General features: G+C 42.5%; 1 long non-coding RNA gene across 1 annotated transcript; it reads left to right on the forward strand.

Moving 5' to 3' along the window:
- The first annotated feature begins 10,926 nt into the window (after positions 1-10,926).
- LOC125541025 lies at positions 10,927-12,959 on the forward strand. Its single transcript, XR_007297428.1, has 4 exons — positions 10,927-11,158; positions 11,540-11,586; positions 11,669-11,745; positions 12,903-12,959. It is a non-coding gene; the product is annotated as an uncharacterized LOC125541025 (long non-coding RNA).
- Positions 12,960-25,248: the final 12,289 nt, after the last annotated feature.

The raw sequence follows: 25,248 nt of genomic DNA on the forward strand, positions 1-25,248 counted from the left end.
AAACATGAGGTGTTCTTTGATTGTCTTCCTTATGAGTGGCGGTCGGGGACGAGCGATGGTCTTTTCCTACCAATCTATCCCCCTAGGAGCATGCGCGTAGTGCTTGGTTTTTGATGACTTGTAGATTTTTGAAATAAGTATGTGAGTTCTTTATGACTAATGTTGAGTCCATGGATTATACGCACTCTCACCCTTCCATCATTGCTAGCCTCTTAGGTACCGTGCATTGCCCTTTCTCACATTGAGAGTTGGTGCAAACTTCGTCGGTGCATCCAAACCCCGTGATATGATACGCTCTTTCACACATAAACCTCCATATATCTTCCTCAAAACAGCCACCATACCTACCTATTATGGCATTTCCATAGCCATTCCGAGATATATTGACATGCAACTTTCCACCATCCTGTTTATCATGACATGTTCATCATTGTCATATTGCTTTGCATGATCATGTAGTTGACATCGTATTTGTGGCAAAGCCACCGTTCATAATTCTTTCATACATGTCAAACTTGATTCATTGCATATCCTGGTACACCGCCGGAGGCATTCATATAGAGTCATACCTTGTTCTAGTATCGAGTTGTAATCATTGAGTTGTAAATAAATAGAAGTGTGATGATCATCATTTAATAGAGCATTGTCCCAATAAAAAAGGGAGAAAGGCCAAAAAAAAGGAAGGCCCCAAAAAAAGAGAAATGAAAAGGGACAATGCTACTATCTTTTTTCCACACTTGTGCTTCAATGTAGCACCATGATCTTCATGATAGAGAGTCTCTTGTTTTATCACTTTCATATACTAGTGGGAATTTTCCATTATAGAACTTGGCTTGTATATTCCAACAATGGGCCTCCTCAAGTGCCCTAGGTCTTCGTGAGCAAGCAAGTTGGATGCACACCCACTAGTTTCTTTTGTTGAGCTTTCATACATTTATAGCTCTAGTGCATCCGTTGCATGGCAATCCCTACTCCTTGCATTAAAGTCAATTGATGGGCATCTCCATAGCCCATTGATTAGCCTCGTTGATGTGAGACTTTCTCCTTTTTGTCTTCTCCACATAACCCCCATCATTATACTCTATTCCACCCATAGTGCTATATCCATGGCTCACGCTCATGTATTGCGTGAAGGTTTATAAAGTTTGAGATTACTAAAGTATGAAACAATTGCTTGGCTTGTCATCGGGTTTGTGCATGATGAGATCATTCTTGTGTGACTAAAATGGAGCATGAGTAGACTATATGATTTTGTAGGGATGAACTTTCTTTGGCCATGTTATTTTGAGAAGACATAATTGCTTAGTTAGTATGCTTGAAGTATTATTATTTCTATGTCAATATTAAACTTTCATCTTGAATCCTTCAGATCTGAATATTCATGCCACAATTAAGAAGAATTACATTGAAATTATGCCTAGTAACATTCCACATCAAAAATTCTGTTTTTATCATTTACCTACTCGAGGACGAGCAGGAATTAAGCTTGGGGATGCTTGATATGTCTCCAACATATCTATAATTTTTGATTGCTCCATGCTATATTATCTTATGTTTTGGACATTATAGGGCTTTATTATCCACTTTTATATTATTTTTGGGACTAACCTACTAACCGGAGGCCCAGCCCAGAATTGTTGTTTTTTTGCCTGTTTTAGGGTTTCAAAGAAAAGGAATATCAAACGGATTCCAAACGGAATGAAACCTTCGGGAACGTGATTTTTGGAACGAACAAGATCTAGGAGACTTGGACCCTACGTCAAGCAACCAACAGGGAAGCCACGAGGTAGGGGGCGCGCCTACCCCCCCAGGCGCGCCCTCCACCCTCATGGGCCCCCTGTTGCTCCACCGACGTACTTCTTCCTCTTATATATACCTACGTACCCCCAAACGATCAGATACGGAGCCAAAAACCTAATTCCACCGCTGTAACTTTCTGCATCCACGAGATCCCATCTTGGGGCCTGTTCTGGAGCTCCGCCGGAGGGGGCATTGATCACGGAGGGCTTCTACATCAACACCATAGCCTCTTCGATGAAGTGTGAGTAGTTTACCTCAGACCTTCGGGTCCATAGTTATTAGCTAGATGGCTTCTTCTCTCTTTTCGGATCTCAATACAAAGTTCTCCCCCTCTCTTGTGGAGATCTATTCGATGTAATCTTCTTCTTGCGGTGTGTTTGCTGAGACCGATGAATTGTGGGTTTATGATCAAGTTTATCTATGAACAATATTTGAATCTTCTCTGAATTCTTTGATGTATGATTGGTTATCTTTGCAAGTCTCTTTGAATTATCAGTTTAGTTCGGCCTACTAGATTGATCTTTCTTGCAATGGGAGAAGTTCTTAGCTTTGGGTTCAATCTTGCGGTGTCCTTTCCCAGTGATAGTATTGGCAGCAAGGCACATATTGTATTGTTGCCATCGAGGATAACAAGATGGGGTTTTCATCATATTGCATGAGTTTATCCCTCTACATCATGTCATCTTGCTTAAAGCGTTACTCTGTTCTTATGAACTTAATACTCTAGATGCATGGTGGATAGCGGTCGATGTGTGGAGTAATAGTAGTAGATGCAGGCAGGAGTCGGTCTACTTGTCTCGGACGTGATCCCTATATACATGATCATACCTAGATATTCTCATAACTATGCTCAATTCTGTCAATTGATCAACAGTAATTTGTTCACCCACCATAAAATACTTATGCTCTTGAGAGAAGCCACTAGTGAAACCTATGGCCCCTAGGTCTATCTTCATCATATTAATCTTCCAATACTTAGTTATTTTCATTGCTTTTATTTTAATTTGCATATTTATCATAAAAATACCAAAAATATTATCTTATCATATCTATCAGATCTCACTCTCGTAAGTGACCGTGTAGGGATTGACAACCCCTTATCGCGTTGGTTGCGAGGATTTATTTGTTTTGTGCAGGTGCGAGGGACTCGCGCGTAGCCTCCTACTGGATTGATACCTTGGTTCTCAAAAACTGAGGGAAATACTTATGCTACTTTGCTGCATCACCCTTTCCTCTTCAAGGGAAAACCAACGCAGTGCTCAAGAGGTAGCAAAATCCTCCATAAAACTTGTAGATCACTAAATATGATATGTTTGATTCCTTGCAATAATTTTGCGATATAAAGATGGTGATATTAGAGTCATGCTAGTCGGTAGTTGTGGATTGTAGAAATACTTGTGTTGAAGTTTGTGATTCCCATAGCATGCACGTATGGTGAACCGTTATGTGATGAAGTCGGAGCATGATTTATTTATTGATTGTCTTCCTTATGAGTGGCGGTCGGGGAAGAGCGATGGTCTTTTCCTACCAATCTATCCCCCTAGGAGCATGCGCGTAGTACTTTGTTTCGATAGCTAATAGGCTTTTGCAATAAGTATGTGAGTTCTTTATGACTAATGTTGAGTCCATGGATTATACGCACTCTCACCCTTCCATCATCGCTAGCCTCTTCTGTACCATGCTTTGCCCTTTCTCACCTCGAGAGTTGGTGCAAACTTCGCCGGTGCATCCAAACCCCGTGATACGATACGCCCAAGGGGGGTGGGCGCACCCTGGACCCTCATGGCCAGGTGCTTGCTCCCCCTGCTGTGTTCTTAGTGCCAGATATTCTCAAATATTCCAGAAAAAATCATATTTAAATTTCAGGGCATTTGGAGAATTTTATTTTCAGGGTATTTTTTATTGCATGGATAATTCAGGAAACAGACAGAAATTATTATTTTTTTGCTTTATTTAATATAAGTAACAGGAAGTAAAAAGAGGGTACAGAGAGTTGTGTTTTCTAAATTCATCCATCTCATGCTCATCAAAAGGAATCCACTAACAAGGTTGATCAGGTCTTGTTAACAAACTCATTCCGAATAACATGGAACCGAAGAATTTTCGAATAACACTAGGTTACCTCAACGGGGATATGCATGTCCCCAACAATAAGAATATCATATTTCTTCTTGACAGTAGGAAGAGGAAATTCAAAACCTCCAATAGTAATAGTTGAATTTTTTCCAATAGAATTGATACTATGGACTTGAGGTTGTTTCCTCGAAAAGTGTACCATATGCTCATTACCATTAACATGAAAGTGACATTGCCTTTGGTGCAATCAATAGCAGCCCCTACAGTATTCAAAAAGGGTCTTCAAAGAATAATAGACATACTATCGTCCTCGGGAATATCAAGAATAACAAAGTCCGTTAAAATAGTAACATTTGCAACCACAACAGGCACATCCTCACAAATACCGACAGGTATAGCAGTTGATTTATCAGCCATCTGCAAAGCTATTTCAGTAGGTGTGAACTTATTCAATTCAAGTCTACGATATAAAGAGAGAGGCATAACACTAACACCGGCTCTAAGATCACATAAAGCAGTTTTAACATAGTTTCTTTTAATGGAGCATGGTATAGTGGGTACCCCTGGATCTCCAAGTTTCTTTGGTATTGCACCCTTAAAAGTATAATTAGCAAGCATGGTGGAAATTTCAGCTTCCGGTATCTTTATCTTATTTGTAACAATATGTTTCATGTACTTAGCATAAGGATTCATGTTAAGCATATCAGTCAAACGCATACGCAAGAAGATAGGTCTATTCATTTTAGCAAAGCGCTCAAAATCCTCATCATCCTTTTTCTTGGATGGTTTAGGAGGAAAACGCATGGGTTTCTGAACCCATGGTTCTCTTTCTTTACCGTGCTTCCTAGCAACAAAGTCTCTCTTATCATAACATTGATTCTTTGATTGTGGGTTATCAAGGTCAACAGCAGGTTCAATCTCTACTTCATTATTATTGCTAGATTGAGCATCAACATGAACATCATTATTAACATTATCACTAGGTTCATGTTCATTACCAAATTATGTTTCAGCATCAGAAATAGAAATATCATTGGGATTCTCATGTGTGTCAATAATAGGTTCACTAGAAGCATGCAAAGTCCTATCATTTTTCTTTTTCTTCCTTTTAGAAGGACTAGGTGCATCTATAGTAGTTCTCTGAGAATCTTGCTCAATTCTCTTAGGGTGGCCCTCAGGATACAAAGGCTCCTGAGTCATTTTACCACATGTAGTCATAACTCTAACATTATTATCATTCTTATTATTTAATTCATTGAGCAAATCATTCTGAGCTTTAAGTACTTGTTCTACTTGAGTGGTAACCATAGAAGCATGTTTACTAATAAGTTTAAGTTCACCTTTAACACTAGCCATATAATCACTCAAGTGTTCAATCATATAAGCATTATGTTTCAATTGTCTACCCCTTTTCTTCGGAGGTAAATTCAATAGAATACCTTTTTCTTCAATAGGAGGTAAATTCTTAACATCTTCAGCTTTAATACCTTTTTCTTTCATAGATTTCTTTGCCTCTTGCATATCTTTAGGACTGAGAAATAGAATACCCCTTTTCTTCGGAGTTGGATCAGGAGTTGGTTCATGAAGTGTCCAATTATTTTCATTAGTTAACATATTATTCAATAGAATTTCAGCTTGATCAACTGTTCTTTCCCTGAAAACACAACCAGCACAACTATCCAGGTAATCTTTGGAAGCATCGGTTAGTCTATTATAAAAGATATCAAGTATTTCATTTTTCTTGAGAGGATGATCAGGCAAAGCATTAAATAATTGGAGAAGCCTCCCCCAAGCTTGTGGGAGACTCTCTTCTTCAATTTGCACAAAATTATATATCTCCCTTAAAGCAGCTTGTTTCTTATGAGCGGGGAAATATTTAGCAGAGAAGTAATAAATCATATCCTAGGGACTACGCACACAACCAGGATCAAGAGAATTAAACCATATCTTAGCATCACCCTTTAATGAGAACGGAAATAATTTAAGAATATAATACTAGCGAGTTTTCTCATCATTAGTGAACAGGGTAGCTATATCATTTAATTTAGTAGATGTGCCACAATAGTTTCAGATTCATAGCCATAGAAAGGATCAGATTCAACCAAAGTAATTAACTCAGGATCAACAGAGAAATCATAATCCTTATCAGTAACAAAGATAGGTGAAGTAGCATAAGCGGGATCATATTTCATTCTAGCATTCAAAAGTTTTTTGTTTCAGCTTAGCTAAAAGTTTCTTAAGATCACTTCTATCATTGCAAGCAAGAAAGTCTCTAGAAGTTTCTTCATCCATAACATAACCCTCAGGAACAACACGCAATTCATATCTAGGGGGAGAATCTTCATCATCACTTTCATCAATATTATCAGTTTCAATAATTTCATTCTCTCTAGCCCTAGTAAGTTGTTCATCAAGAAATTCACCAAGTGGCACAGTAGTATCAAGCATAGAAGTAGTTTCATCATAAGTATCAAGCATAGCAGAAGTGGCATCATCAATAACATGCGACATATCAGAATTAATAGCAGAAGCAGTTCAAGGTGTCAGAAGTTTACTCAAAACAGAAGGTGAATCAAGTGCAGAGCTAGATGGCAGTTCCTTACCTCCCCTCGTAGTTGAGGGTTAAATCTTGGTTCTTGGATCTTTCAAGTTCTTTATAATGATAAGTAGATATAAATCCCAAGTGACTCAAAGAATAGAGCTATGCTCCCCGGAAACGGCGCCAGGAAATAGTCTTGATAACCCACAAGTATAGGGGATCGCAACAGTTTTCGAGGGTAGAGTATTCAACCCAAATTTATTGATTCGACACAAGGGGAGCCAACGAATATTCTCAAGTATTAGCAGCTGAGTTGTCAATTCAACCACACCTGGAAACTTAATATCTGCAGCAAAGTGTTTAGTAGCAAAGTAATATGATAGTAGTGGTCACGATAGCAAAAGGTAATGGTAGCAAAAGTGATATTTTTGGGTTTTGTAGTGATTGTAACAGTAGCAGCGGAAAAGTAAATAAGCGAAGAACAATATAGGAAAAGCTCGTAGGCATTGGATCGGTGATGGAGAATTATGCCAGATGCGATCGATCATCTAACAGTCATAACCTAGGGTGACACAGAACTAGCTCCAGTTCATCAATGTAATGTAGGCATGTATTCCGAATATAGTCATACGTGCTTATGGAAAAGAACTTGCATGACATCTTTTGTCCTACCCTCCCGTGGCAGCGGGGTCCTATTGGAAACTAAGGGATATTAAGGCCTCCTTTTAATAGAGTACTAGACCAAAGTATTAACACATAGTGAATACATGAACTCCTCAAACTACGGTCATCACCGGGAGTGGTCCCGATTATTGTCACTTCGGGGTTGCCGGATCATAAAACATAGTAGGTGACTATAGACTTGCAAGATAGGATCAAGAACTCTCATATATTGATGAAAACATAATAGGTTCAGATCTGAAATCATGGCACTCGGGCCCTAGTGACAAGCATTAAGCATAGCAAAGTCATAGCAACATCAATCTCAGAACATAGTGGATACTAGGGATCAAACCCTAACAAAACTAACTTGATTACATGATAAATCTCATCCAACCCATCACCGTCCAGCAAGCCTACGATGGAATTACTCACGCACGGCGGTGAGCATCATGAAATTGGTGAAGGAGGAAGGTTGATGATGATGATGGCGACGGATTCCCCTCTCCGGAGCCCCGAACGGACTCCAGATCAGCCCTCCCGAGAGAGCTTAGGGCTTGGCGGCGGCTCCGTATCGTAAAACGTGATGAATCCTTCTCTCCGATTTTTTCCTCGATGAAAGTGAATATATGGAGTCAGGGTTGAGGTCGGTGGAGCATCAGGGGGCCCACGAGGCAGGGGGCGGGCCCAGGGGGTAGGGCGCGCCCCCACCCTCGTGGACATCTGAAGGCCCCCTGACGTGGATCTTCCTTCCAGTATTTTTTATATATTCCAAAACAATTCTCCGTTTATTTTCAGGTCATTCTGAGAACTTTTATTTCTGCACAAAAATAACACCATGGCAATTCTGCTGAAAACAGCGTCAGTCTGGGTTAGTTCCATTCAAATCATGCAAGTTAGGGTCCAAAACAAGGGCAAAAGTGTTTGGAAAAGTAGATACGACGAAGACGTATCAGTTGTCTAGATATGCAACTAGGTGAGCAACCTATATGACGCAACAACAACAAGCACACAAGCAAGCAAGGGAAGCAACACAATATAAGCTTGCACAAGTAAAGGTACGAGATAACCAAGAGTGGAGCCGGTGGAGACGAGGATGTGTTACCGAAGTTTCTTCCCTTTGAGAGGAAGTACGTCTTCTTTGGAGCGGTGTGGAGGCACAATGCTCCCCAGGAAGCCACTAGAGCCACCGTATTCTCCTCACGCCCTCACACAATGTGAGATGACGTGATTCCACTATTGGTGCCCTTGGAGGCGGTGACCGAACCTTTACAAACAAGGTTGGGGCAATCTCCACAACTTAATTGGAGGCTCCCAACGACACCACGAAGCTTCACCACAATGGAATATGGCTCTGCGGTGACCTCAACAGTCTAGGGTGCTCAAACACCCAAGAGTAACAATATCTGCAAGGGATTAGTGGGGGGAATCAAATTTCTCTTGGTGGAAGTGTAGATCGGGGCCATCTCAACCAATCCCTAGAAAATCAACAAGTTTGATTGGCTAGGGAGAGAGATCAGGCAAAAATGGAGCTTTGAGCATTGATGGAGCTTGGGAAGGGAAGAGGTGGTCAACTCAGAGAAGAAGACTCCCCTTAAATAGTGTTAGGAAAAATCCAACCGTTATCCACTTACCCAGCCCGCGACATGAGGTACTACCGCAAGGGCCCGCAGTACTACCGCGGGGCACTACGGTACTACCGCTTGCACGTCAGGAGCTAGACCAGCCCTGTTGCATTGAAGCAAAGAGCGGTAGAACCGCTGGGGCGGTACTACCGCTCGCCCTTGCAGTACTACCGCAAGGCAGGGTTTGTGTGGGCTGGCACTACAAGAAATATGCTCAATTGTGACCTTCTGGCAGTGACCGTGGAAGAAATCGTCATAAATCTATGACCATTTCGATCCAATTGGCCGTGGCCTGTTTAGGAGAGTCGAAACCATAAACCATAGTGACTATTTTGGTCAAAAAGGTCTTGCCTTACACAAAATGGTCATAAGCAGACAACAATGGTCGACAACCTTATTTCTAGCTGATTATGACCAATCCAGATGGTCATGGTGTTGTAACATGGATGACTGGACGTCCACATCATCAATTTTACCTATGTGTCGTATCATTTTGGCTTATGTGTCGGTTGTAGCATCAGTCCGTCCATAGATTGATTTATTGACTAAACTGGGTCTACATTTACAGATGAGGCCAACTAACACAGTACAAATGACATGTGGGACCCGTCCCACAAAGGTGAATAAAGCAGAAAAAGGCGAAAAATCACTTTGGCTCATAGGTGTATATGCACCCATTGTCTAAATACATATTTTAAAAAGTTAAAAAAATTCGAGAAAAAATCCCACGTGTAAATCCGAACACTATATGTGTGTGCATCAAGTTTCAATGAAAAATGACATTTTTTGTGACTTGTGTAAAAAAAGACAATTTTCGATGCTTGATTACAGCTATCAGAAGCCATTTTTAATCTTTTTTACACATGCAGCAAAAGTGCCCTTTTTCACCGTAATTTTGTGTGCGAACATAGAATGTCCATATGTACACGCGAGATTTTTTCTATACATATTTCATAATAGGTGTATCTACATCTAAGATCCAAAACGCTACTCTCAAAGAAAAAAAAGGACCCATCCCACAAAGGTGAATAAAGCAAAAAAGAAAGGCCACCGCACCAAAACGCCACTCTCAAAGAAAAAAAGGACCCGTCCCACAAAGGTGAATAAAGCAAAAAAGAAACCACAGTACGTGATTCGAACTAGCTACTAGTCGAGTTCGCCTAAGGAGACAAACCACCACACCGTAACAAAGACACTGGTACATTCTCGCCCGTAACCTATTTAATGGGTAGTGTCGAGTGGGCTTGGACCTTGGTGGGACAAGGGCACCTTTTTTCTTTTATATTTTTCGTCCGCCGAGTGGGCCAACTACTGGGCCGCGGCTTGTTTTTTGGTCTGTTTTTTGTTCGTTCATTCTGTTTTTACTTTCGTTTATTATTTATACTTCCAATTATTCTATATATATATTGAAAAACAAATTTCACATAAAACGTTTGAAAAAATGTTAACCAAGCATTTGAAAATCTTACATATGTACAAAAAATATACAATGTGTGTGGAAAAAGTTCATCATGTATTTAAAAATGTTAATCGAGCATTTAAAAAATGTTAAACAATTATATAAAAATGTAAATCAAGCATTTGAAAATGTTAAAATGTGTAAATAAAAAAATATTAATCTTGTATTTAAAAAACATTTAAATGTTGTATATAAAAATGTTGACTATGTATTCAAAAAGTTCTAACCAAGCACTTGAAATTGTTAATTGTGTATAAAAAATTGTGTCTCGTGTATAAGAAAAATGTATACAGAAAATATACAATGTGTGTGAACAATGTCAATCTTGTATTTAGAAAATGTTAAAGCAAGCATTTGAAAAAAATGTTAAACAAGTATTTAAAAGAAAAATGTAGAATGAAAACCAACATTCAACATTCATTATTTTGAGCCCAGCTTCAACATATCTCAGCCACCCAACCCAAACCCTAGCAACCCAATCCGGATCTCTCTCCCCCTCACCTCGCCCTGTTGCCGCCCCTCCTCCCCCCTCCCAGTCACTCCCCTTTGCCCTCCCGCAGCAGATCGAGCGCACCGGCGCTGGTGTTCGCCGCCTCCTTCCTGAGGCTGCCGTCCTACATGTCCAAGCAGCAGAAGCGCAACAGGGTGGACGCCATCACCACCTCCCCGTCCCCGGCCTCCTTCCGCGACGCATCCCGCAGCAGCGCCCACCGCGGCGCCTGCCGACTGCCCTCACGGCTGGCTGCTTGCGCGGCGACGATGGCGGCCTCGTCTTCCCCGGAGGCCGCGGTGCCTCAAGGCTGACCTGGCGCCCCCTCCTCGCCCTTCCGCCGCCTCTGAGCTGGGGTTCGGTTTGCGTGCAACGGAGGTGGCGTACGAGGCGAACAAGTCGCTGGTGGTCGAGGACGTGTAGGTGGCGCCGCCGCTGGCCGGCGAGTCTGCGTCAAGGTCCTCTCCACTGTGCTCTGCCACACCATCTACTACACCTGGAGCGGCAAGGTCTTTCACCCCCCATCCTCCTCGCCCTGCGCTTCCTCGAATCTAGGTTTCAATGGCCGCGGTTGCCCAGGGCCTGTAGCCAGCGCTGGCACTGCTGCTAGTCACCACCTCCCCCAACCCCAGCAACTTATCCTTGGATTTTCCCTATCGTCAGTGTTATTCCACTGTGTCAATGGTTGCGATGAGACTGAGTAATTCGGGATTAATTGACTTCCATGTAGCTTTGTACGAGTTGTTCCTCATAGTGTCGGGTTGGGTGTAGAGTGAATTGACAGGATGTACAGTAGAAAATGTTTGTCCAAATCTGAAAGCCTACTTCATGCTGTAGAGATTTACTAGAATTTGTGTTCGTGTCATGAAAGGATTTCTTTTGCTATGCAGGATCCCGAGGGCCTCTTTCCTTGCATTCTCGGTGACAAGGCTGCTGGGTAAGCCCACAAATTTGTGTGATTTCAGGTATTATCATCCATAGCTAAAGATAACTGTGCACTGATAAGTTTGCTTCCATAGCTGCTGATAGAATTGTTGAGAGTGTCGGCGAAGGAGTGACCGACGTGCAGCCAGGGGGACTGCAAGATGTGCACTAAGTAAGGATCCGATCTGATTGGGCTCTGCTCGTGCTCGTGGTAGATAGTGTGGTCTGCCACATGCCTGGCAAGATGCTCTTGTTGATTCGTATTTTATAGGTTAGTTTATTTCCATATTTCTATGCATGCCACCTTGTTGTGATTAAATAGGTTAGTCTATTTCCATATTTCTAAAATATACTCTACTTACTATTCGGAGTTGATTGCAAATTAGTTTTGGTGCCTCCGCAGTGGAGTAGAGTGTGGGGAGCCAAGTAGAAAATAAGATTTATCTCTTTCAATTCATTTAATTTTCTTACTAAAATTAGGTGGCTTCCTTGATACAGTATTATACAGTTGGTCTGCCCCAACTCTATTGAACTGAACCTTATAGATTGGGAGTTAGTTTTTAGCTGCCATCTAGCTCTTTAAATTGAGTTAATTTGCTTACGGAAATTAGGTTGATGCCTTGATGTACTGTTTTCTTGATATGTTTCATGTTCATCCGTCATCCATATTTACTAGCACACCAGATAGAAATCGTGACCGATGCCACTCAATAGAATTTCCTAGACATTTTATTGGATCGTCAGATGGTTGGGGTGGCAGGGTGTGTTTGGCTAACAAATTGCATTGGAATTATATTCTTCATCGCCTAATGTTCTTGTTGCTGATAATAGGGCCTGTAGATAGCAATTTATTTTCCTAGTGGTTACTTATGCTTATTGTGTCTCACGCTGAAAGAAAATGCGCAATGAGCTTGTTTGACTTTTTTTATGCTTGTAGTATACTTGATCAGGGTAGTGTTGTTTCCTGTGGTCTTTCTTATCATTTGCTAGTGTGATGCTTCAAGATGAAAATTTTTAAAACCCAAACTACTGTAAATAAGCGTTCTGCATCTTGAGGATTAAGTATTCATGATATGTCAATAGTGTAGTTGATCCTCACTATTGCTAAATGCCATTGCTTGATATGATATAAGTATGAGCACTTAACCATTGTACAGTTGTTTGCATATTTTTTGTATTTTTTTATAAATGATGATAGTTTGCGCAAGATGTACACATGTTAATTTTTTTTACTTGAATCTGTTATGCCCTTGATTTTTTACTTAGCTTGACCAAGAACAACAACATCCTTGATGTTTACTAACCCTCACCTCGCTCTTGCTCTCTCAGACCCGAAGGAGCCCGTATGGAAGGCACCTCCTCTCCAGGCGGTGAGAGCGTTGAGGGGTCATGGGTGCAGCTAATGGCCATGTCCGTGGCCATGCCTACCATGACCCTCTCTACAAGGGCACAACCAGGAAGAAGCTCAGCAACCAGATCGTAGTCCACTCCAAGTGGAGGGGACAACTCAAGAGATAGTAAGTTTCTAGTATTCTCTAATGTGTTGATGTGGCTTGTTTACCTCATCCTTGTTACACTTGATTTCCTTATATGATTTCTGCTCGACGGATCTGATAGAGATGATTCGTTCAAAGTAGTACAGTATGTGATTCCTGTTTTATTATAGTTTTTTTGTTTGTCCCGGTCCTCTGTTGCATGGCTGCTATTTTCCCTTTCCTAATCGCATTGCACATTCATTTTTGGTACTGGAAATGCGATAGTATACATGCAATTTCAGTTCCTATAGTAGTCCAGCAGGCATTGCTTTGTCATTGGACACTGGTAATTAAGAGAGGGCATTGTATGCTCTTTGATTAATTGTCTAGTGATTGCCTAAAGCATCTATCTTCCCAGCTTTCAGAATGGAGAAACTCGTGTCATTTCATATATGATCTGAATGAAATGTCTAGGACTTGCGGCAGTTTATCTGATATTGTATACTGTACTAAAGAAACAACATAAGCGCTCCTGAAACGTACTAAGTTCTTCTCTGCTCCATGTTCCCATTTAAGCTACGTGCTTGATTTAAATTTCAACAATGGTTTGTTTTGCATTCTTACTTGTTTAGTAAACCTTGTGCCATGCTTATTTCATGTAGCTAACAGTAACTTGCAAAAAATAATAATTAGCAAGTAAGATTTGTTCTGCTTGTCTGCTACAAAGTTTTCAAATAACTACTACTTAATTAGTAGCATGTAGTCTGGATATACAAAAGCATGTGTTGTCCAGCCCATGTAGAAATCACTGCTAGTCTGTATTGAGCAAACAATGCACCGCGCTGTAGCTAACCGCACGCGGTAGCCGCCGCACGAGACGCTGTTGTGCGTCATGTGAAGTATAGATTTTTCCCATCTTTTTTTAAATGTCAGGTGTTGTATTAGTATTATGATGTTATCTTCTTAAATTGCTGCTACTAGGAAATCTATTCTTGAATAGTTTTCTTATAAAGTTTCCTAGTCATTAAGAACCAACTGCAATATATCGATGGACATAGTACTCTACTCATGTGTACATCTTTCTTTAAATGTCAGGATGACATGGAAAGTGCTATGGGACAAGAGGTACCAAAAGGTGGAGAACCAAAGAGTGATGCTGCTATTGTTGCTGACATTCTCACTAAAGAATGTCCCTCCAGCACATTCCTTCACTGGTTGTGTTGTTTTGGTTGGTGCCTGTTGGAAATATGCCCTAGAGGCAATAATAAATTAGTTATTATTATATTTCCTTGTTAATGATAATCGTTTATTATCCATGCTAGAATTGTATTGATAGCAAACTCAGATACATGTGTGGATACATAGACAACACCATGTCCCTAGTAAGCCTCTAGTTGACTAGCTCGTTGATCAATAGATGGTTACGGTTTCCTGACCATGGACACTGGATGTCATTGATAACGGGATCACATCATTAGGAGAATGATGTGATGGACAAAGACCCAATCCTAAGCCTAGCACAAGATCATGTAGTTCGTATGCTAAAGCTTTTCTAATGTCAAGTATCATTTCCTTAGACCATGAGATTGTGCAACTCCCGGATACCGTAGGAGTGCTTTGGGTGTGCCAAACGTCACAACGTAACTGGGTGGCTATAAAGGTATACTACAGGTATCTCCGAAAGTATCTGTTGGGTTGGCACGAATCAAGACTGGGATTTGTCACTCTGTGTAAACGGAGAGGTATCTCTGGGCCCACTCGGTAGAACATCATCATAATGTGCACAATGTGATCAAGGAGTTGATCACGGGATGATGTGTTACGAAACGAGTAAAGAGACTTGCCGGTAACGAGATTGAACAAGGTATCGGGATACCGACGATCGAATCTCGGGCAAGTATCATACCGCTAGACAAAGGGAATTGTATACAGGATTGATTAAGTCCTTGAAATCGTGGTTCATCTGATGAGATCATCGTGGAACATGTGGGAGCCAACATGGGTATTCACATCCCGCTGTTGGTTATTGACCGGAGACTCATCTCGGTCATGTCTGCATGTCTCCCGAACCCGTAGGGTCTACACACTTAAGGTTCGGTGACGCTAGGGTTATAGAGATATTAGTATGCGGTAACCCGAAAGTTGTTCGGAGTCCCGGATGAGATCCCGGACGTCACGAGGAGTTTCGGAATGGTCCGGAGGTAAAGAATTATATATAGGAAGTGCTATTTCGGCCATCGGGACAAGTTTCGGGGTCACCGGTATTGTATTGGGACCACCGGAAGGGTCCCGGGGGTCCACCGGGTGGGGCCACCTGCCCCGGGGGGCCACATGGGCTGTAGGGGGTGCGCCTTGGCCTATATGGGCCAACGCACCAGCCCCAAGAGGCCCATACACCAAGAGAAGAAGGAAAGGAAGAGTCCTAAAGGGGGAAGGCACCTCCGAGGTGCCTTGGGGAGGAGGGACTCCTCCCTGGCCGCACCCTTCCTTGGAGGAAGGGCCAAGGCTGCGCCCCCCCTCTCCCTTGGCCCTATATATAGTGGGGGAAAGGGAGGAAAGCACCACCTAAGCCCTGGCGCCTCCCTCTCCCTCCCATGACACATCTCCCTCCTCCCGCAGCGCTTGGCGAAGCCCTGTTGGAATCCCGCTGCTTCCACCACCACGCCGTCGTGCTGCTAGATCTCCATCAACCTCTCCTCCCCCCTTGATGGATCAAGAACGAGGAGACGTCGCTACTCCTTACGTGTGTTGAACGCAGAGGTGCCGTCCGTTCGGCGCTAGGATCATCGGTGATTTGGATCACGACGAGTACGACTCCATCAACCCCATTCTCTTGAACGCTTCCGCGCGCGATCTACAAGGGTATGTAGATCCACTCCTCCCTCATTGCTAGATGACTCAATAGATAGATCTTGGTGACACGTAGGAAAATTTTGAATTTATGCTACGTTCCCCAACAGTGGCATCATGAGCTAAGTCTATGCGTAGTTTCTATGCACGAGTAGAACACAAAGTAGTTGTGGGCATTGATTTTGTTCAATATGCTTACCGTTACTAGTCCAATCTTGATTCGGTGGCATTGTGGGATGAAGAGGCCCGGACCGACCTTACACGTACTCTTACGTGAGACTGGTTCCACCGACTGACATGCACTAGTTGCATAAGGTGGCTAGCGGGTGTCTGTCTCTCCCACTTTAGTCGGATCGGATTCGATGAAAAGGGTCCTTATGAAGGGTAAATAGCAATTGGCATATCACGTTGTGGTTCTTGCGTAGGTAAGAAATGTTCTTGCTAGAAACCCATAGCAGCCACGTAAAACATGCAAACAACAATTAGAGGACGTCTAACTTGTTTTTGCAGGGTATGCTATGTGATGTGATATGGCCAAAAGGATGTGATCAATGATATATGTGATGTATGAGATTGATCATGTTCTTTTAATAGGAATCATGACTTGCATGTCGATGAGTATGACAACCGGCAGGAGCCATAGGAGTTGTCTTAATTTATTTATGACCTGCGTGTCAACATAAACGTCATGTAATTACTTTACTTTATTGCTAACCGTTAGCTGTAGTAGTAGAAGTAATAGTTGACGAGACAACTTCATGAAGACACGATGATAGAGATCATGATGATGGAGATCATGGTGTCATGCCGGTGATGATGATGATCATGGAGCCCCGAAGATGGAGATCAAGAGGAGCAAAGTGATGATGGCCATATCATGTCACTATTTGATTGCATGTGATGTTTATCATGTTTATACATATTATTTGCTTAGAACGCCGGTAGTAAATAAGATGATCCCTCATTAAAATTTCAAGAAAGTGTCCCCCCTAACTGTGAACCGTTGCGACAGTTCGTTGTTTCGAAGCACCACGTGATGATCGGGTGTGATAGATTCTAACGTTCACATACAACGGGTGTAAGACAGATTTACACACGCGAAACACTTAGGTTGACTTGACGAGCCTAGCATGTACAGACATGGCCTCGGAACACAAGAGACCGAAAGGTCGAGCATGAGTCGTATGGTACATACGATCAACATGAAGATGTTCACCGATGTTGACTAGTCCGTCTCACGTGATGATCGGACACGACCTAGTTGACTCGGATCATGTAATCACTTAGATGACTAGAGGGATGTCTATCTGAGTGGGAGTTCATAAGATGAACTTAATTATCCTGAACATAGTCAAAAGGTCTTCGCAAATTATGTCGTAGCTCGCGCTTCAGTTCTACTGTTTAGATATGTGCCTAGAGAAAATTTAGTTGAAAGTTGATGGTAGTAATTATGCGGACTAGGTCCGTAAACTGAGGTTTGTCCTCATTGCTTCATAGAAGGCTTATGTCCTTAATGCACCGCTCAGTTCGCTGAACCTCGAACGTTGTCTATGGATGTTGCGAACATTTGACATACACATTTTGATAACTACGTGATAGTTCAGTTAAATGGCTTAGAGTTGAGGCACCAAAGACGTTTTGAAATGTCGCGAAACATATGAGATGTTTCGGGGGCTGAAATTGGGATTTCAGGCTCGTGCCCACGTCAAGAGGTATAAGACCTCTGACGATTTTCTTAGCCTGCAAACTAAGGGAGAAAAGCTCAATTGTTGAACTTGTGCTCAGATTGTCTGAGTACAACAATCGCTTGAATCGAGTGGGAGTTGATCTTCCAGATGAAATAGTGATGGTTCTCCGAAGTCATTACCACCAAGCTGCTTGAGCTTCATGATGAACTATAATATATCAGGGACATATATGATGATCCTTGAGATATTCGCGATGTTTGACACCACAAAAGTAGAGATCAAGAAGGAGCATCAATTGTTGATGGTTGGTGAAACCACTAGTTTCAAGAAGGGCAAGGGCAAAAAGGGATGCTTCATGAAACGGCAAATCAGCTGCTGCTCTAGTGAAGAAACCCAAGGTTGAACCCAAACCCGAGACTAAGTGCTTCTGTAATAAAGGGAACAGCCACTGGAGCAGAATTACCATAGATACTTGGTAGATAAGAAGGCTGGCAAGGTCGATAGAAGTATATTGGATGTATTATGTTAATGTGTACTTTACTAGTACTCCTAGTAGCACCAGGGTATTAGATACCGGTTCGGTTGCTAAGTGTTAGTAACTCAAAATAAAAGCTATGGAATAAACGGAGACTAGCTAAAGGTGAGATGACGATATGTGTTGGAAGTATTTCCAAGGTTGATCGTACGCTCCCTCTACCATCGAGATTGGTGTTTGCGTTGAGCATAGACATGATTGGATTATGTCTATCGCAATACGGTTATTCATTTAAAGAGAATAATGGTTACTCTGTTTATTTGAATAATACCTTCAATGGTCTTACACCTAAAATGAATGGTTTGTTGAATCTCGATCGTAGTGATACACATGTTCATGCCAAAAGATAGTAATGATAGTACCACCTACTTGTGGCACTGCCACGTAAGTCATATCGGTATAAAACGCATGAAGAAGCTCCATGTTGATGGATCTTTGGGCTCACTCGTTTTTGAAAGGTTTGAGACATGCGAACCATGTCTATTGGTGTATATGCATGAAGAAACTCCATGCAAATGGACCGTTTGGACTCACTTGATTTTGAATCACTTGAGACATGCAAATCATACCACATGGGCAAGATGACTGAAAGCCTCGGTTTTAGTAAAATGGAACTAGAAAGCAACTTGTTGGAAGTAATACATTTTGATGTGTGCAGTCCAATGAGTGCTGAGGCATGTAGTGGATATCGTTATGTTCTTACTTCACAGATGATTTGAGTAGAAGCTGAGTATATTTACTTGATAAATCACGAGTCTGAATTATTGAAAGGTTCAAGTAATTTCAGGGTGAAGTTGAAAGATCGTCGTGACAAGAGGATAAAAGATCTATGATATGATCATAGAGATGAATATCTGAATTACGAGTTTGGCACAGAATTAAGACATTGTGGAAATTGTTTCACAACTAATACAGCCTGGAACACCATAGTGTGATGGTGTGTCCGAACATCATAACTGCACCCTATTGGATATGATGCATACCATGATGTCTCTTATCGAATTACCACAATAGTTTATGGGTTAGGCATTAGAGACAACCACATTCACTTTAAAAGGGGCACCACGTAATTCCGATGAGATGACACCGTATGAACTATGGTTTAGAGAAACCTAAGCTGTCATTTCTTAAAATTTTGGGGCTGCGACGCTTATGTGAAAAAGTTTCAGGCTGATAAACTCGAACCCAAAGCGGATAAATGCATCTTCATAGGACACCCAAAACAGTTGGGTATACCTCCTGTCTCAGATTCGAAAGCAATAAGGGATTGTTTCTAGAATCGGGTCCATTCTCGAGGAAAAGTTTCTCTCGAAAGAATTGAGTGGGAGGATGGTGGATACTTGATGAGGTTATTGAACCGTCACTTCAACTAATGTATAGTAGGGCACAAAGAGTTGTTCTTGTGGTACTTACACCAATTGAAGTGGAAGCTTATGATATTGATCTTGAGACTTCGGATCAGGTCACTCCCAAACCTCGTAGGATGACAAGGATGCGTACTACTTCAGAGTGGTACGTAATCCTTGGCGAAGCCCTGTTGGAATCCCGCTGCTTCCACCACCACGTCGTCGTGCTGCTGGATCTCCATCAACCTCTCCTCCCCCCTTGCTGGATCAAGAAGGAGGAGACGTCGCTGCTCCGTACGTGTGTTGAACGCGGAGGTGCCGTCCGTTCGGCGCTAGGATCATTGGTGATTTGGATCACGACGAGTACAACTCCATCAACCCCGTTCTCTTGAATGCTTCCACGCGCGATCTACAAGGGTATGTAGATCCACTCCTCCCTCGTTGCTAGATGACTCCATAGATAGATCTTGGTGACACGTAGGAAAATTTTGAATTTATGCTACGTTCCCGAACAGTGCCATCTTATGTTACTGGTTACTAGTGCACAATATGGACATGACCATATTATGAACATTGGTTTTGTTATTTTGTTTGGTGCATCTTATGAACCTGTGGTGTAAAGATAATGCTAGACCTAAGTTATTGAAATCCTGGAGAATTATATTATTATTGTCATTATATTCTCCTTTGTTGGTTGACTGCCAAATTGTGCAATGTATTTTTCTTTTTGAGATACTGTTGGTTGTTGTTGGTCACCCTTCAATAAGGGCTGGACTGAAAATACGAAATTGTGTTAGTGGGCTGGACCGTTTCAAGGCCCTTTGACAGAAAAAAAACAAAATGTTTTTGTTGGGTAGATAAAAGGGCTGGCCCAATTAATGATGGATTAAATAAATTGGTTGCACAACTCAGCCCAAGAACTGATCTGTTGGGCTTGGCCCATGCTTGTGGCCCAAAAGTAAATTTAAAAGTGGGCTGAATTATTGGGCTCAACCCATTAAAACAACTGATTTGGACTGATCCTACATGGCATCCATTTCATCGCATGTGCCACGTTGGCTCGGCCACATCAGATCCTACGTGGTCTAGGCTCATTAGTAATGACCATAATTTTGGTCAAAGATTTAATGACCTAAATTTTGGTCAAGGGTGGCCATGACGAAAATTCCGGAAAAGGTCACGTTTGTTCGTTCTTGACGGCCAACTGTTGACCTTCTGAATTTGGTCAAAAAAAGGTCAATAAATGAAAGCAATGACGAATTAACAACAAAAATGGGGAGTCATAATTGGCCATATTTCTTGTAGTGTGGGAAGGCACGGACAAATAAAAATACATCCATGGCTAGTTCCGCTGAGTTTCGATCTGTGCAAAAATCTGACACGGTACTACCGCAACCAGGAAGCGGTACTACTGCGTAGGCCGCGGATGTAAAAAATTACATCCGCCCCTACTTCCGCTCGTGTTGCTGTGCCCGGCCTGAGGCCACGGTACTACCGCGCCCGGGGAGCGATACTACCGCAAGGGCCTGTGGTACTACCGCAACCCCGACCGGTACTATCGTGGGCCTCTGCAGTACTACTGCTCCCATGAGCAGTACTACCGCATGCCATAGCACAACAATTACTAGGAGTCCTTGATTTTGTAGAGACACGGATAAACGATGGTTGCTCCAAAGAGGCAAAGGAAAGGTGGTGCAAAAGGAACAGACGTGTACGTGATGATTCCACCCAAACCTTTCCAAAGCGGACCCCCTCTTAATAGTACGGCTTTCCTATGACTCAAATCCACCAAAAAGAAACGTAGGGAAAACTCTGTCTTCACTAGATTTCGAGGGGCAACGAGTAGTCTTGTGCCTAAATCATGAGATATCTGAAATGCTCAATGCACACGATTAGTCTGCAAATGCATTGTCATCAATCACCAAAATCACTTAGGGATAAATATGCCCTTACAAAGTGTTTCACAATGTGGTTGATGTAGTCGAACTTCTTCGTGCTTCAACTGATCAAGTACCGAACGCACGACACCTCCGTGTTCTGCACACGTTCAGCTCAGTTACGTCCCTCGCCTTCTTGATCCAGCAAGACGTCGAGGTAGTAGATGAGTTTTGTCAGCACGACAACGTGGTGACGGTGATGGTGAAGTGATCTCCGCAGGGCTTCGCCGAAGCACTACCAAAATATGACCGGTGGTGTAAACGGTGGAGGGGGGCGCCGCACACAGCTAGTCAATTGTCTGGGGTGTGCTAGGCGCCCCCTCATCATATATATAGGTGGGAGGGAGAGGGGAGAGGTCATGGGGCGCCCCAAGTAGGACCAAATCCTACTTGCGCTCCTGCCCTTGGCTGTGCCCCCCTGCCATGTTTGTCGGAGGGGGAAGGAAAGAAATGGGGAGAGGGAAGGAAGGGGGGATCCTATTCCACTCTTTCCTTTCCCTTCCCCTCTTTCCTTCTCCTCCTAGGCCGACCCATATGGGGGGCGCACCGGCCCCTTGTGACTGGTGCGTTTTGAAGGAAATATGCCCTAGAGGCAATAATAAAGTTGTTATTTATATTTCCTTATATCTTGATAAATGTTTATTATTTATGCTAGAATTGTATTAACCGAAAACTTAGTACATGTGTGAATACATAGACAAACAGAGTGTCCCTAGTATGCCTCTACTTGACGAGCTCGTTAATAAAAGATGGTTAAGTTTCCTGACCATAGACATGTGTTGTCATTTGATGAACGGGATCACATCATTAGAGAATCATGTGATGGACAAGACCCATCCGTTAGCTTAGCATAATGATCATTCAGTTTTATTGCTATTGCTTTCTTTATGACTTATACATGTTCCTCTGATTATAAGATTATGCAACTCCCGAATACCAGAGGAACACCTTGTGTGCTATCAAACGTCACAACATAACTCGGTGATTATAAAGATTCTCTACAGGTTTCTCCGATCGTGTTTGTTGAGTTGGCATAGGTCGAGATTAAGATTTGTCACTCCGTGTATCGGAGAGGTATCTCTGGGCCCTCTCGGTAATGCACATCACTACAAGCCTTGCAAGCAATGTGACTAATGAGTTAGTTATGGGATGATGCATTACAGAATGAGTAAAGAGACTTGCCGGTCACGATATTGAACTAGGTATGATGATACCGACGATCAAATCTCGGGCAAGTAACATACCAATGACAAAGGGAACAACATATGTTGTATGTGGTTTGACCGATAAAGATCTTCGCAGAATATGTAGGAACCAATATGAGCATCCAGGTGCTGCTATTAGTTATTGACTGGAGATGTGTCTTAGTCATGTCTACTTAGTTCTCTAACCCGTAGGGTCCGCACACTTAACGTTCGATGACGATTTGTATTATGAGTTATGTGATTTGATGACCGAAGTTTGTTCGGAGTCCTGGATGAGATCACGGACATGACGAGGAGTATCAAAATGGTCGACAGGTAAAGATCGATATATTGGAAGGTTATATTCGGACATCAGAATGGTTCTGAAGTGTTTCGGGTATTTTTCGGAGTACCGGGAGGTTACCGGAACCCCCCCGGGGAAGTAGTGGGCCCTAATGGGCTTTAGTGGAAAGGAGAGAAGGGCCTCAAGGGCTGGCTGCCCCCCCATGGCTAGTCCGAATTGTACTAGGAGGGCGGCGCCACCCTCTTTCCTTCTCCCCTCTTCCTCCTTCCCTCCTTCTCCTTGTTGGAATAGGAAAGGCGGGCGGGGGGGAGTGAATCCTACTTGGACCGGGAGTCCAAGTAGGACTCCCCCCTTGGAGCGCCCCCCTTGGGCCGGCCTCCTCTTCCCCCCTCCTTTATATACATGGGAGGGGGCACCCCAAAGGCACACCAAATCTTATCTTAGCCGTGTGCGGTGCCCCCTCCACAGTTACACACATCGGTCATATCGTCATAGTGCTTAGGCGAAGCCCTGCGTCGGTAACTTCATCATCACCGTCGCCACGCCGTCGTGCTGACGGAACTCTCCCTCGTCCTCAACTGGATCAAGATCTCGAGGGATGTCATCATGCTGAACGTGTGCTGAACACGGAGGTGCCGTATGTTCGGTACTTGGATCGGTTGGATCATGAAGACGTTCGACTACATCAACCACGTTACTAAACGCTTCCACTTTCGGTCTACGAGGGTACGTGGACACACTCTCCCCGCTCTTTGTGATGCATCTCCTAGATAGATCTTGCGTGATCGTAGGTAATTTTTTTGAAATACTGCGTTCCCCAACATGTTTGCCCTCTTGGCCCATAAGGTCCATATCTTTTGTCGGGGGTGCCCGAAACCCCTTCCGGTGACCCGATAAGTACCTGGTACCCCCCGAAACACTTCCGGTGTCCGAATACCATCGTCCTATATATCAATCTTTACCTCTCGACCATTTAGAGACTCCTCGTCATGTCCGTGATCTCATGCGAGACTCTGAACAACATTCGGTCACCAAATCACATAACTCATATAGTACTATATCGTCATCGAACGTTAAGCGTGCGGACCCTACAAGTTCGAGAACTATGTAGACATGAACAAGACACCTCTCCAGTCAATAACCAATAGTAGAACCTGGATGCCCATATTAGCTCCTACATATTCTACGATGATCTTTATCGGTCGAACCATTATGACAACATACGTAATTCCCTTTGTCTATCGGTATGTTACTTGGCCAAGATTCGATCGTCGGTATCTTCATACCTAGTTCAATCTCATTTCCGGAAAGTCTCTTTACTCATTCCATAATACATCATCTCGTGATGAACTCCTTAGTCGTTTGCTTGCAAGCTTATGATGTGTATTACCGTGAGGGCCCAGAGATACCTCTCCAATACTCGGAGTGACAAATCCTAATCTCGATCTATGCCAACTCAACAAACACCTTTAGAGATACCTATAGAGAATCTTTATAATCACCTAGTTACTTCCGATGTTTGATAGCACACAAGGCATTCCTCCGATATCCGGGAGTTGCAAAATCTCATAGTCAAAGGAATATGTATTTGACATGGACAAAGCAATAGCAATAAAAATGAACGATCATTATGCTAAGCTAACAGATGGGTCTTGTCCATCACATCATTCTCCTAATGATGTGATCCCGTTATCAAATGACATCACGTGTCCATGGTTAGGAAACCTTAACCATCTTTGATCAACGAGCTAGTCTAGTAGAGGCTCACTAGGGACATAATATTTTTTTATGTATTGACACATGTATTTAGGTTTCCGATCAATACAATTCTAGCATGAATAATAAACCTTTATCATGAATAAGGAAATATAAAATAACAACTTTATTATTGCCTCTATAGCATATTTCCTTCAGTCTCCCACTTGCATTAGAATCAATAATCTAGATCACATCAGCATGTGATTTAACACCCATAGTTCACATCGCCATGTGACCAATACCCAAAGAGCTTACTAGATTAAATAATCTAGTTCACATTGCTATGTGATTAACACCCAAGGAGTACTAAGGTGTGATCATGTTTTTCTTGTGAGAGAAGTTTAGTCATCGGGTATGTCACATTCAGATCCGTATGTATTTTGCAAATTTCTATGTCTACAATGCTCTGCCTGGAGCTACTCTAGCTAATTGCTCCCACTTTCAATATGTATCCAGATTGAGACTCAGAGTCATCTGAATCGGTGTCAAAGCTTGCATCGACGTAACTCTTTATGACGAACTCTTTATCACATCCATAACCGAGAAATATTTCCTTAGTCCTCTAAGGATAATTTTGACCGCTGTCTAGTGATCTACT

This window comes from Triticum urartu, chromosome 2, assembly GCF_003073215.2.
Source record: "Triticum urartu cultivar G1812 chromosome 2, Tu2.1, whole genome shotgun sequence".
Classification (NCBI taxonomy): Eukaryota; Viridiplantae; Streptophyta; class Magnoliopsida; order Poales; family Poaceae; genus Triticum; species Triticum urartu.